Here is a 12,358-nt window from a genome sequence, read left to right as displayed (position 1 = left end):
CAAATGTCTATGCCTTTTAGCGGAGGTGGATTAAAGCCAACTGAAGCTCATTTCCACATACACTTCCTCCTCACTAACAGACTCTCCTTCTCTTCCTCCCCCCACCTCCCAGGGCTGGTCAGGCAAGCAGATGAAGCCTAGCCAACATTTTTTATGTCCCACAAAAATCCACAATAACTCCCCTCAGTTTACCATACTACAAGGTGCATGTGCATAATATACCCCTCCCTCTCTCTGTATACAGAGATATATAAACACAGTTTTTGAGGGCCACTCAAATACAATATTTTCAAAATTAAAAAATTGGAACAAAATAAATAGTTTTGTGGCAACATTTTTTTTTAGAGACATGAAATACTCATAAGAAACCTTTAATTTTTTTTTCTCAGTGTGTGCTAGCATCACTACTGTCAGCTAGCCCACCCAAGCTAGCTTGAATCCAGCTAGCATGGGTAACAATAGCCCTCAAGACAGCGCAGTCTTCAGAGTGGGCTCATGAGCTAAGTACGTACAAAGGGTCTGTGTCGGACCTGCTGAAACCTGTGCTGCATTGTCTTCATGGCTATTGTTATCAGCACAAGCTGGATTCATGCTAGCTCTGTTAGGCCATGCACAGCTTTTGTTGTGTAGATGTACACTGAGTCAAAAGCAATGACAGCATATTTCTTGAAGAGGAGGATTTCTCCAGTAATTTAGCATCCTGAATAAGTTTATCGTGAAACACTGAACAAGTATCATTAACATTTAGTTTGAGCACAAGAAGAGCTTTGATATTATCTACGCTCTTCTGGCTTTTCTCTTCACTTCAAACACTGTCCACAACCTGGAACACCCCTTCCACTGGGCTGTTCGCTGCGGGTAAACAAAGAGAAATTGTTCTCAGTGCACCAAAGTATCTTCAACAAACATTTTGTGGTTATTAAAAACAGTTTTGATTGGTGCAATGAAACACCCCCAGGACATTTCAGGTGTCCTGAAAGAAGTTCTTGGGACACCACATGAAAAACTGGGACTGTCGTGGTAAAGCCAGAGAGATAAGATGGATGAGGTAATATCTTTTATTTGACTAACTTCTGTTGGTGAGAGAGACAAACTTTCAAGCCACACACAGCTCTTTTTCTCTCTCACCATCAGAAGGTGGTCCAACAAAAGACGTTACCTCACCTACCTTGTCATCCTGGGACCGACATGGCTACAACTACACTGCCTACAACACTGGTAAAGCCAGGTCACTTAATGCTCCAATGATATTGCCTTTTTCTGTGTGTGTCCCAGAATGTACAAACTCTTCAGATACTCTCACATAGTTTATAGTTTATGCAAGGCTTTGCACAGAATCAAACAGTTGTGTCTTTTTATTTTTGGTATTTGTAGCATTAAACTTTTTTAAATGTTAAAAAGACAATTAAATAAACTGGCTGCAATATGTCCCCTCCTGCAGCTTGTGTTCTCTTTATCACTTCCCTCCAATTTTTCTTCATTCTGTATATTGTATATTTTTTTATCCATAGTCATCTTCACTATTGTTTAATTATATTGCAGTTGTACCTAGACACCTTAATCAAAGACCAAAAGGGCCCCATTATGCTACGCACTGTATGCACACATAAAATAAACCTGGTCCCTACCCCAAAGAGCTTACAATCTAAGGAATGCTTTTTCAGTGTCTCTTTTCCCTTCCTCCCTTTTCCTGTGTAATCATCTTTCTCCATCCCTCAGGTCCTCTTATTCTTCTATTTCCTCTTCCACACACATCTTCCCAAGCCCTTCAATATTTTGCTCCTTCATTTCATCTCCAACTCCTCAGTCTTCCCTTTTTGCCTCCATTTCCTTCTTTCCACTTTCTGTCTCCCTACTGACCCTTAAACCCATCACTCACCCCTTGGCTTCTGCCTCTACCATCAACAGTCACACTCCATTCACTGTCTGCCACTGTTGTGCCTTTACCCCACTGAAGCATGTTTGCGGGAGAAGGATTGAGTAGTTATTTCATCTCCCTCATTCCCATTGAAGAGAGAGGATGCATTTTCCCTTCTGCTTCCAAATCAAGGGAGGCACTTGTAGGGTTTCCTGTTTCTACTTGCCTGAAGAAGGAGGGGGAGTGGGAATTCTTCTCTCCTCTTCCCATAGGACTGCTGGGGTTTCTTCTCTGATAGAGGTGAGAATGGGGAACTCAGGGGGCAGAGTTATTTAAGGTATCTCTTTCTTCACCATTTTCCCATCACTTGAGGGCACAGAGAATCAGGAGAGTCAGTCCTGGAAGGGTTTCAACCTAGCAACAAGTAATCCGAATGGCTAACTGAGCTGATCTGGGCCTCGGCTCAGTTGCTGTCAGGTGTTAGATTCCAGACCAGTTAAGAAGAGCGAGGTGAGCCCTGATTAATTCACTCAGTTGCTCTCTGCCCTCTCCCAGCAGCAACCACCACCAGCAAATCTGAATGGTTTCTTCCCCTGACTATGGATGGATGGGGACCCAACACAGTGTGAAAGGGACCTCAGTGGGAGTTCTCAAGGCCTAAGGCTTCCTATAAGCTGCTCCTTCCCCCAGTGTGGCTGAGCTGTCCCCTGCCAGATCAGCTGTAAGGGCAGATACACAAACAGCTATATTGTGATTCTCCGCCCTGTTTTGCCCCTGAGTGCTAGCCACCTCCTATGCCAAGTCAGTGGGCAAAGATCCAACATTTGTCCTTAAGAGCCTTTCCAGCCCAGGGCCTGGATTCATGGATTCTGCCTTAATCCATGCCTGTCTTTTAGTTTTGCCCTTGGTAAAGCACACTTTAGCAAAATGATTATTTTCATTGCAGCTGGCACGCAGTTTTCCAAACACTGGGTACTGTTTGGGTTTATGCTTCAGACCACACTACTTACAGTCAACTGTCATGCTGCTTTGTGTAATTGTCTTTTGTTATGGTTTTATTTCCTTGGGCTGATACTCCTTTGTCATTATTTCCACTGCGGCACTTCCACCAACTGTTGCCGCAATGCCTGTCCTGGCACTGAAGGCTTTCCTATACAGACTGTTCCATTTTGCTGACTGTAACTAGGATCTGACACACAGGAGAGCTGGCAAGGAGCAGAACCATTATTTCTTGGCCCCAGTCACATGACATAGGTCAGATTCCAAAGGTTGCTTCTCCTACTGTTAGTTATTGTCAGGGGCAGGGTGGGTGCTTGTTACTTCTGTCTGCACTGGAGAACAGTCTTCAAGAAAGAGAGCCAGGGTTCTGCATAGATATCTTCAGTTTCTCCTGCAGGACTAGTCCGTTAGTGGTTCTAACATACCACCTTGGGGCAGATTGTATAGCTATTGCTTTGGCAGGTTGCCAGCCACTTTTTTTTAAAATGTAACTTTCTGTCGCCCTTGCAATGGGGAGAACTGTTTGGCACTTTGTCCTAGCATTTCTTGTGTTCTAGTTTCCTGACTTCTGAATTGCAGGCATTAGCTGTTATTAGCTCATCTAGGATTCTGAAGGCAATTGTGTGTGTGACGCCTTTACGGGATACAATCCTGAAGATATACATTAAAAACAACAACATTTAATTGGCATCACTGTAGTCAAAATCTCTTGCAGACAATTACATTCCATGCATGGTTTTAGATGCTGAATTAAAGATGAACAATAGATACTGGTACAAATACATAGCCCAGTCATGCTCCCCTTGAAGTCCATGGAAGTTTTGTCATTGCCTTCAATGAGTGCAAAGTTGGTTACGACTGGTGGGAAATGTGCCCCTTTCTGGTATAGTGCCCAAGTCTCCCAGAAGGAAACACTGGGCAGGCTTTCTGATTTTATGGAGCTTTTCAGAGTACTGGAAAAAGCTGTTTGAACATCCACCTCATAGAGTCTCGTAGACTTTAAGGTCAGAAGGGACCATTATGATCATCTAGTCTGCCCTCCTACACATTGCAGGACACAGAATTTCACCCACCCACTCCTATACCTGTAGTGTTCTTCTGCTAATTAGTGTAATCTTTAACTAGCTGTCATTTATGCTGGCTGCCCAGCCATTTCCCTGCTTTGTCATTTACATCATAATATTTAGAGAATTAGGCATTGTGTATTTTCCTTGCAAGGTCATAAAGGGCAGTTCTGGTCTGAAGTATTTATATTAAATTCAATTATTTTTCTGTAACTTTCCCCAAACATTTTATGGTTTTTATTGGCTCCTCTTTTTGTTTTATATGTCTGGGGGAGCAGGAAGGGAAGGTGAAAGATCAGATGGTTTCTAAGTGTCTGTCCCAAGTCATACGTGGATGGGAAGATTTTCTACTTTCTTTTCTGAAAAGGATTCATATGCTACTGAGGTGCAACAAGGTGGGGGGTGTCAAAGCGGCATAGGTATGGGGCCAGGGAGACACCCCTCCTGCAGCAATAGGCCCCTTTCTGGAGACCCTGGTGCCAGTAGCCCATGAGGGTAGCTGGTCCTGGGCCAAGTGGCCCCTTTTCCTCCCTGGCTGCAGAGCATCCTCCAAGCTGGCAGGTGCCAGTGTCAGACCTGGGCAGGGGATGCTTGGCAGGGGGTCAGTGTGGTGCGAGCTGGGGATGCCGCAGCCAGGATCAGGCAGGGGAGTGGGGAGGCTGGAGCCACTAGGAGAGTGAGCCAGAGCTAGATAAATATTTCTCTCGCGCGTGTGCACGTGCGCGCACACACACACACACACAGAGCTGGAACTAGATCCCTAATCTTTATCTCCAAAACCACAAGCTTCTTTCACTTGAGCATAAAGAGGACTCTCGTAGCTGCCCGTAGTGGTGGACTTTTTATCCCCTCTGTGGAGCAGCCTCTAGGCCAGTGTTTCCCAAACTTGGGATGCTGCTTGTTCAGGGAAAGCCCCTGGCAGGCCGAGCCGGTTTGTTTACCTGCCACGTCCGTAGGTTCGGCCAATCACAGCTCCCACTGGCCTCAGTTCACTGCTGCAGGCCAATGGGGGCTGCGGGAAGCGGCGCAGGCTAAGAGACGTACCGGCCGCTGTTTCCCGCAGCCCCCATTGGGCAGGCACAGTGAACTGCGGCCAGTGGGAGCCGCGATCGGCCGAACCTGTGGACGCGGCAGGTAAACAAACCGGCCCGGCCCACCAGGGGCTTTCCCTGCACAAGCAGCATCCCAAGTTTGGGAAACACTGCTCTAGGCCATGACACTGGTTCCATGCACTGTTCACAAACAGATCAAATTTACCAGTGACATAAGCAAGCACAGCTCCACTAAGTCAGTGAAATACCTGCTTGTGTTAGCAACAAATATGTTGCTAAATCTCCATCATTCCCTTTACACTCATCCTGAACAACCATAGCTCCCAGGGAATTTGGATAGGAAGGAAATATTATGAATCCTTATAACAATGACATGACTAGACAGTGGTCTAAATATCCAACTTATATAAATACATCAAATAGCTATAAGTAATCTAGTGACACAACAGTACACACATCAAACAAAAAATAGACAAACGTAAAGCAAACCATATAAAAGCATTGAAGCCTATACTTCTCATACAGTATGTAATCAACAGCTACATCAAGTATGTGAGTATCGGGGGATGAACACTGTAGCACTTGGTTAAAAATACAATTTATTTTATTTTTGATAGCACCTTTTATATCTGTTGCAAACCTAAACGCTTTCTTGGTCTTAGACAATTTTTAGATTTTTAAGGCCAGAAGGGACTATTATGATGATTTAGTCTGGCCTATAAGTTCAGAGCTAAATCATTCAAAAAATATGAGGAGAGAGAAAGTAAGTAGTACAGGCAAGAGAGAAAATATATGTCTTCAGAGCATAGCCAGAGTCAGTCTCTGTCCCAAAGAGATTACAATCTAAATCAGAGAGTCCATGAGGTGAGCTACAGGAAGGTTCTAGAATTGATATCTCCTGTGAAGGGACAGGGAGGAGACCAATGCTAGATGAGAAAAGGGAGCAGGGAGGGGATTAGCAAAAGAAAAGAGCCCTGAGCCTGGGTAAATCAAGTGAATGAAGGCTTTTAAAAATGATGACCATTTTGACCTGGATCTTTATCTGAGAGAAAAGCCAGTGGAGTTTGGGGAGAATAGGGTCAAGGGATGATTTAGTTGTAGTTCTTTGTACCTGTGAAAAGGCAGGACATGGGTCACATTCAGGAGTCTGGATATCTAGGATTTGTGAGGGGAGTTTGGGGCACCGATGAGGATTTCCCCAAAGGGCAGTTGATGCAGCAGTGAACACAAGCAGCATTTCATAAGAGAAGTAAAGCAGATTTGCAGAGACACTCCAAGAGATGTGGGAGGAGGTGAGCCGGTCTGGGTCAAGGTAGGAGATAAAGACGGCAGAGTTGAGTTTTAGGACACTTCTTGTGGTGTAGGGAGCTTTAAGAACCATGGTGACACTCTGTACAATCTGGAACAAAAAGTCCTATCACTTAGAAATCAGTTGGTTGGAGACTGACTACATGAATGGAGCAGACTGGATGCAAATTATAAAAAACACCCCTCGTACCGTGTTGACTCAATTCAGATTGTTTTTATTTCTTGTTGTTGTTTTGTTAAATTAAAGTTCTTTAGTTAACTGAAGACATGATTAGTCTCCCATGTGTCAGGAGACTTAACACTCGTCTTCTCTGAGAGAAGCTCTTCAGTCTTTGAGACATGTAAAGGTAGGCAGTTGAGAAAAATCCACAAGTTTATTTGGTAGGAACAGGGAGGTCAGAGAGGAGTTTGATAATGATTGTGTTATTCAAATCAATGAGAAATGTAACTGCACAAAAAAGTAACAGAATGCAGCAAAACAGATAACCCTCCTGTCTAGTTAGTATTTCACTCATGTCTGGAAAATTAGTACTAGGTTTCATGCTTATCTGCACCTATCTGTGAACATGTCATGAAATTGAACTTAGCACAGAGGCCATTACTCTTCTGCACTTTAAAGAACATTATTGGTTTCATTACTTTATCACTTTTTCTGCAGTATATTAAATCTTTGTATTAAGATGAAGAACTAGCACCTTTATTTATTTAGTGTGGTTTGATAGGCTAGAACCAATTAAAACTCCCAAAGTGTCCCCTGATTCTTGTTCAAAACTTGGGATGGATTCTGTGGGTGTTGTGAACTTTGCTCCATCTCAGTCAGGCACCCAGGAGGGCTTATTCTGAGCACATTACAGCCACATGTGCAATGTAAACATGCCCATATATTTGTTCCCTATAAATATGCAATTGCTACAGTAGCACAAAAGGAAAGCAGGCCCCAAACTGTCCCAGAACAGAAAAGCTATTATGGAAGATTCCCAATTAGATTCAGATGCTGGAGCAAATCTGACTACGTCTTCATTTTATCTAGCAACTGTTGGGTCTACCACATCCTCTGCTGCTCTCTCTGCCTTGGAATCCTGGGAAGCTCCAGGAAAAGTGCAGTGGTTACTGAACCTCAAGAGGAGGAAACTACATAGAAACAGAAAATTGGGTAAGCAAAACCGCCAAATACAGCATATGTTAACAAACTGGGTATCTGAAGCGTGGTTCTTCACAAAAACAAATATGTGGGGAGAGCAGGTTCCTATTTTGCCCATATTCTCTTTGGGTTTGATCCAAAGTTCATTGAAGTCCATTGAAAAGCCCCCCTCCGCCCTCCCAATGATTCAGGGGGCTTTGTATAAGACCCCTACAATACCGTGAGAGATGTGAAATGCTGTATTTTACTAGTTGAGGGCTTGTCTACACAGGATGTTACTGGGAGCAAGCCAGGGTACGACTCTACAGCGCACTAGCTTGCCACACAGTAAAGTCCCATGTGGACACTGCTCCAGTGTAGTAAAAGTTCTGTAGTGCACTTTGATGTACTCTCATTACAAATATACTAGCAACAGTTGGCAATAAGAAAACACTCCCTAAAATTACAGCTGCCTCCTCCTGTAATATAACATAGACATGCATGGGTAACATCGCCAACGCACCACTTGAGCATTACTAAAACCGAAATACCCATTAGATAAACCCATCTAAGGTAAAAGCATGAGAGAATGGATTGACTTTGCACTGCGCCCTGGAGGTTAACAAGCTCAGATCTGTTGGACCAAAGGGTAAGCAATTTTCAGAGATGAGGACCCTCCTCCACTGGGAACACTTGGCCTCCAAAGCCTTCATCCAGCACACACTGAAGTCAATAGTAAAGTTTGCATTGACTTTCAGTGAGTAGAATCAGGCATCAAATCCCAGCCTCTGGAGGTTCAAAACCTATTAACATTTGCACAGAGCCAGCTGGAAAGGCTGTTTACCCCTTAATTTTTAACAAGTGGCTCAGCAAAGTGAAGCTGGAATATACATTTGCAAGGAAAGCCACAGATGAGATGAGAATGCTAACATGCTTCACTTGAACACAGCTGGTGTTCTTAGACTTCACTGAATCCATAGTAATCTTATCCTCCTGAACGGAGGTGATACTTATCCAAACAAATTCCTCTTTGTCACTTCCTACAAACCCTTCTTCCTCATCTTGTTTACGTTTTTGTATATGTAGTTAAGTTTTGATTTACTTGTTTATGGCTATATTATTAAAGGTGGTCAACTTTTTGTTTTTAACGAAAAATGGCTTTTTGACCAAACAAAAATTTGTGTTTTGGTCAAATGTTTCTGTTTTTTGGAAGAAAACCTAATATTTTTCAGTAAAAATTTTGTTTTCTTTATCAAAAAAGTGAAAAATTTTCACAGGATACTCCCCTTTCCCCAAAAAATCTTTAAAGAAAGAAGAGAGATTTCTTGATCTCTTCTCTATATTATACAGTTGTCTCAATACATGCTTTGCCCACTCTATCACAATACAAGCAATGTCAATTTAAAAAAACAAAACTATGAGATCTTTAGAAAATAAATAAGAGATGCACAGGACAACTCAGATGGGAAAGACATGCAAAGACAAATGAAGAAAATTACAGAGAAACTACCATGTGGTAAGACAATTTCAGGTAGGCCATCATATACACTTGACTTTATTCCACTTAACAAATGGAGCGAGGACAATTTTACTCTAGCTGAGGATCTGCCCCCTAATTCCTCCTCTACCCCCTTTTGGTTCAAATTGCTTCTTTAGTCAGAAAGGGATTTTTGTTTTAAAGACAAGGTCTTGTCTACCCTGGAAGACTTTTTAGCAACTGGAACTAGAACAAGTAGAACTAGCGAAGTTATGATATTGTAAGAGATTGAAAGGTGAGTAACTGAGAAAGGTAAGTAACTGAGTAACTAACTGTGAGAGATTTTTTTTGTCAGTTTATTTAACTCCAATGCACAAGAAATACATGGGAAAAAGGATGTCTTTGTTAAAAGAGTGGACACTGCCATCTCTTCAATTTTAAGAGCAAGACCTCATGATACACATCTGAGACCTACCTGTCCCCCAGCAAAGCTAAAAAGGATAGATTTGACATTCCTGACTTTTCTTAAGATATTAAATAAGCAGGGGAAAACAAACTAAATATCCACCATAGAGGCCTTCTTCATACATCATAAAAATGCAAAAGGGGGTACAAATCCAAGTTTTTAACAATCCTTTGCAGGTCACCTTTAATATGGAAGATGCAGGGTGCATACTGGGATCTGTAGCCTCCGTGGACTGTTATAATTAATTATATTGTCTACTTAGTGCCCAGAACAATCTCCAGCACTATAGCATTTTTTTTATTAATGATATGTCCTGCAGCAGTAGGAGTTGAAGCCATGGGAGGCGATGGCTCTAAGTAATGGTAGCAACCCCTTAAAGTTAAGGAAACTGCTTACGTTACTTTGAAATGTACAGATGTGTTAGTGTGAATTAACAAACACTCAAATGTTTTCCCTGCATAATTTTAATCACACAATGAAATTGGTCATTGATACTCTTGTCAAACACTTGTTTTATTGGAAACTTCAATCTATCAGTTGCAGCTCAAAAGCCAGCTCTTCACTCAGTTCCACAGACAGAGTCAGAGCTCAACAGAATTCTGTTATTGCCTTACAGGTACAGTTACCCGACACGTGTCCCTTATCTAAACAGCGGTCAGGATCTAAAACAAGAAGCTGTTGCCTATGTGTGTGTCCGAGTCTCATCCTGAGGCTGACTGACCACAACAGAAAGAATTTTAAAAGTTTTCCATTGCTGTGAAGGACGGTTTCTTAGCCCTGGTCTACAATACAAAGTTTTGTCAGTATAACTACATTGCTGAGGGGTGTGGAAAATCCATGCAAAAACCTTAGTTCTATACCGACCTAACTCCCGGTCTAGACAGCACCATGTCAATGGAAGGGCTTCTCCCATAGACATAGCTACTGCCTCTCAGGAAGGTGGAGTACCTATGCTGATAGGAGAAGCTCTTCCGTTGGTGTAGGTAGTGTCTTCACTAAGTACCACTGCAGTACTGTAAGTGTGGACAAGCCCTTAGTTTCTATTATAGCATCTGCAAAGTCATAGCTTAACTGTTCTGGGTGGTGAACAACCTGGTTGATCCCTTTTTATTTGCACTCAGTGGATAAGCTGAGTATTTCTCACTGTGAGGCATTTTAGACTGTGCTGCAGATAAGCTTACTGACAGATAAAGACAGAGCTGTCTGCCTCCAGCATAGCGGAGCTGTGTCTGGAGGGCATAAATGCAAAGTTTGCTCTGCTTGAGTTTCAGCTGATGTCACCAGGGCTGGCCCACAACATTTTGGCATCTGAGGCGGGGAGCTCAAATGACGCTCCCATACCCCCTCGCTTGGGCCAAAACTTTGAAAGGTCTCAATTCTGCCTTCTTCCTCTTCTACTCCTCTCATGGTACTGCTCTGCTACCTACCCCAATAAAGGAGAACTAACAACGTAAATTGCCTTGTTCAAAAATTTTAAGTAACACTTAACTTTCAAACGCCTGAACCGCAAATGTACCTTTTCTTGTCTGCATAGTAAATACTGGCATTTTTATCAGTTTGAATAATCAAAGTGGTCCTTTCCGTGCCTTCTTGGTTGCAAAGATTTGAACTGCTTCCTGAAGGTCCACAGTCTGGGCCAGCTCATGCTCTATTGAGATGGTTGCAAGGTCGACCAGCCTCTCCTGTGTCATTGTGGAGCGTAGATTTGTTTTTATTAACTTCAGCTTGGAGAAGCTGCGTTCTCCACTGGCAACTGTTACAGAAAGTGTTGAAGTATGTGCAGAGCAACAAAAGCATTTGGAAAGAGGGTGATCATCTTATTTGTGCACATATATTCCAGAACAGCCTTTGGAGTTGATCCTGCTGAAATGTATCTTAAAAGGGCTTTCAGTTCATCACCTAAATCACTTGCATCAATATCACGCATGTCATCATGTGTCAACCCTGTCTCTAGTGCCCTGCATTGCTGGTGTAGGTCTTCTTCAGGTATAGTGAGGAGTTTTGGAATATCATACAACATCCCAAATATACTGCTGTATTCCTTGAACTGCATGAAACGTTCTTCAACTGACTGTATGAACAATCTAGCACCTGGTTAAAGAATTCAACTTTGAATTGTTGTTTAGGGTCTCTTATGGGATTATCCCGTGCCTTGTAATCAAAATGTCTTCTTCTTCGGTGACTCTTGTATTCTTGAATGGGTGCAAAAATAGCTTCAGTGTGAAGTTTCTCTGCCAACTTCTGTGCACTCTTCAGAACGTTTTGAAATCCCTCATCTGACCGGTAAGACTGTTGTAGGTATGACTTTGCGTTGTCCAGTTGTTCCATTGCTCCAGATATATCAAGGTCAAAACCTTGGATTCTCTTGCTTACAACATTTATTTCAAACAGTATGTCATGCCACAACACTATGCCACACAGAAATTTGAAGTTATGTATGCTTCTGGTGATTCCATTTCCCTCTGCCACTGTTCTCCCACAAACAGTTCTTGTCCTAGCATTATCCTCCATAATGGCAACTGTGGCATCATCTATCTTCCCAATTTGGTGTTTGATAGGCTTTATCGCCTCCACTCGACTTTCCCATTGTGTGGCACTCAGTGGTTTCAGTGTCAGAGAGGATGTTCCCAGATGTTGCTTCAAAATTTGCCATCGATGAGTTGATGCAGAGAAAAATACATAGATGCTTTGAATTACATTAAAAAATTCAGCAGCCTCACTAGAAACTGATGCGGCATCACTGACCACCAAGTTCAATGAATGAGAACTGCATAGAACAAAAAAAGCTCAAGGGTTTAACTTTCGGATCCATGTCTGCACTCCTCTGTTTTTTCCTCTCATGTTGGCATAATTATCGTAGCCCTGACCTCTCATGTCAACTATTGCAATTCCCGTATCTTCCAGCTTTTTAAGAAGCACATTTGTCATACCAGGTCCTGTAATATCATCAATGTCCATAAATTCTAGAAAATGCTCTCCGACAGTCACCATTGCAGGGACATTTTCACTAGGTT

General features: G+C 42.5%; 2 long non-coding RNA genes across 2 annotated transcripts in view; one reads left to right on the top strand and one right to left on the bottom strand.

Moving 5' to 3' along the window:
* The window catches only part of LOC119565816, a 71,577-nt gene that overhangs the window by 21,638 nt on the left and 37,581 nt on the right, over nucleotides 1-12,358 (bottom strand). The gene's annotated exons all lie outside the window — the stretch shown is intronic.
* Nucleotides 1-12,358, top strand: part of LOC122465313 — a 43,080-nt gene that overhangs the window by 2,524 nt on the left and 28,198 nt on the right. The window contains exon 2 of the long non-coding RNA XR_006290059.1: nucleotides 7,312-7,434. This is a non-coding gene — a long non-coding RNA (uncharacterized LOC122465313). The remainder of the gene's footprint in view (nucleotides 1-7,311; nucleotides 7,435-12,358) is intronic.

Source organism: Chelonia mydas, chromosome 3 (assembly GCF_015237465.2).
Source record: "Chelonia mydas isolate rCheMyd1 chromosome 3, rCheMyd1.pri.v2, whole genome shotgun sequence".
Classification (NCBI taxonomy): domain Eukaryota; kingdom Metazoa; phylum Chordata; order Testudines; family Cheloniidae; genus Chelonia; species Chelonia mydas.
This window is presented reverse-complemented; position numbering and strand designations above follow the sequence as displayed.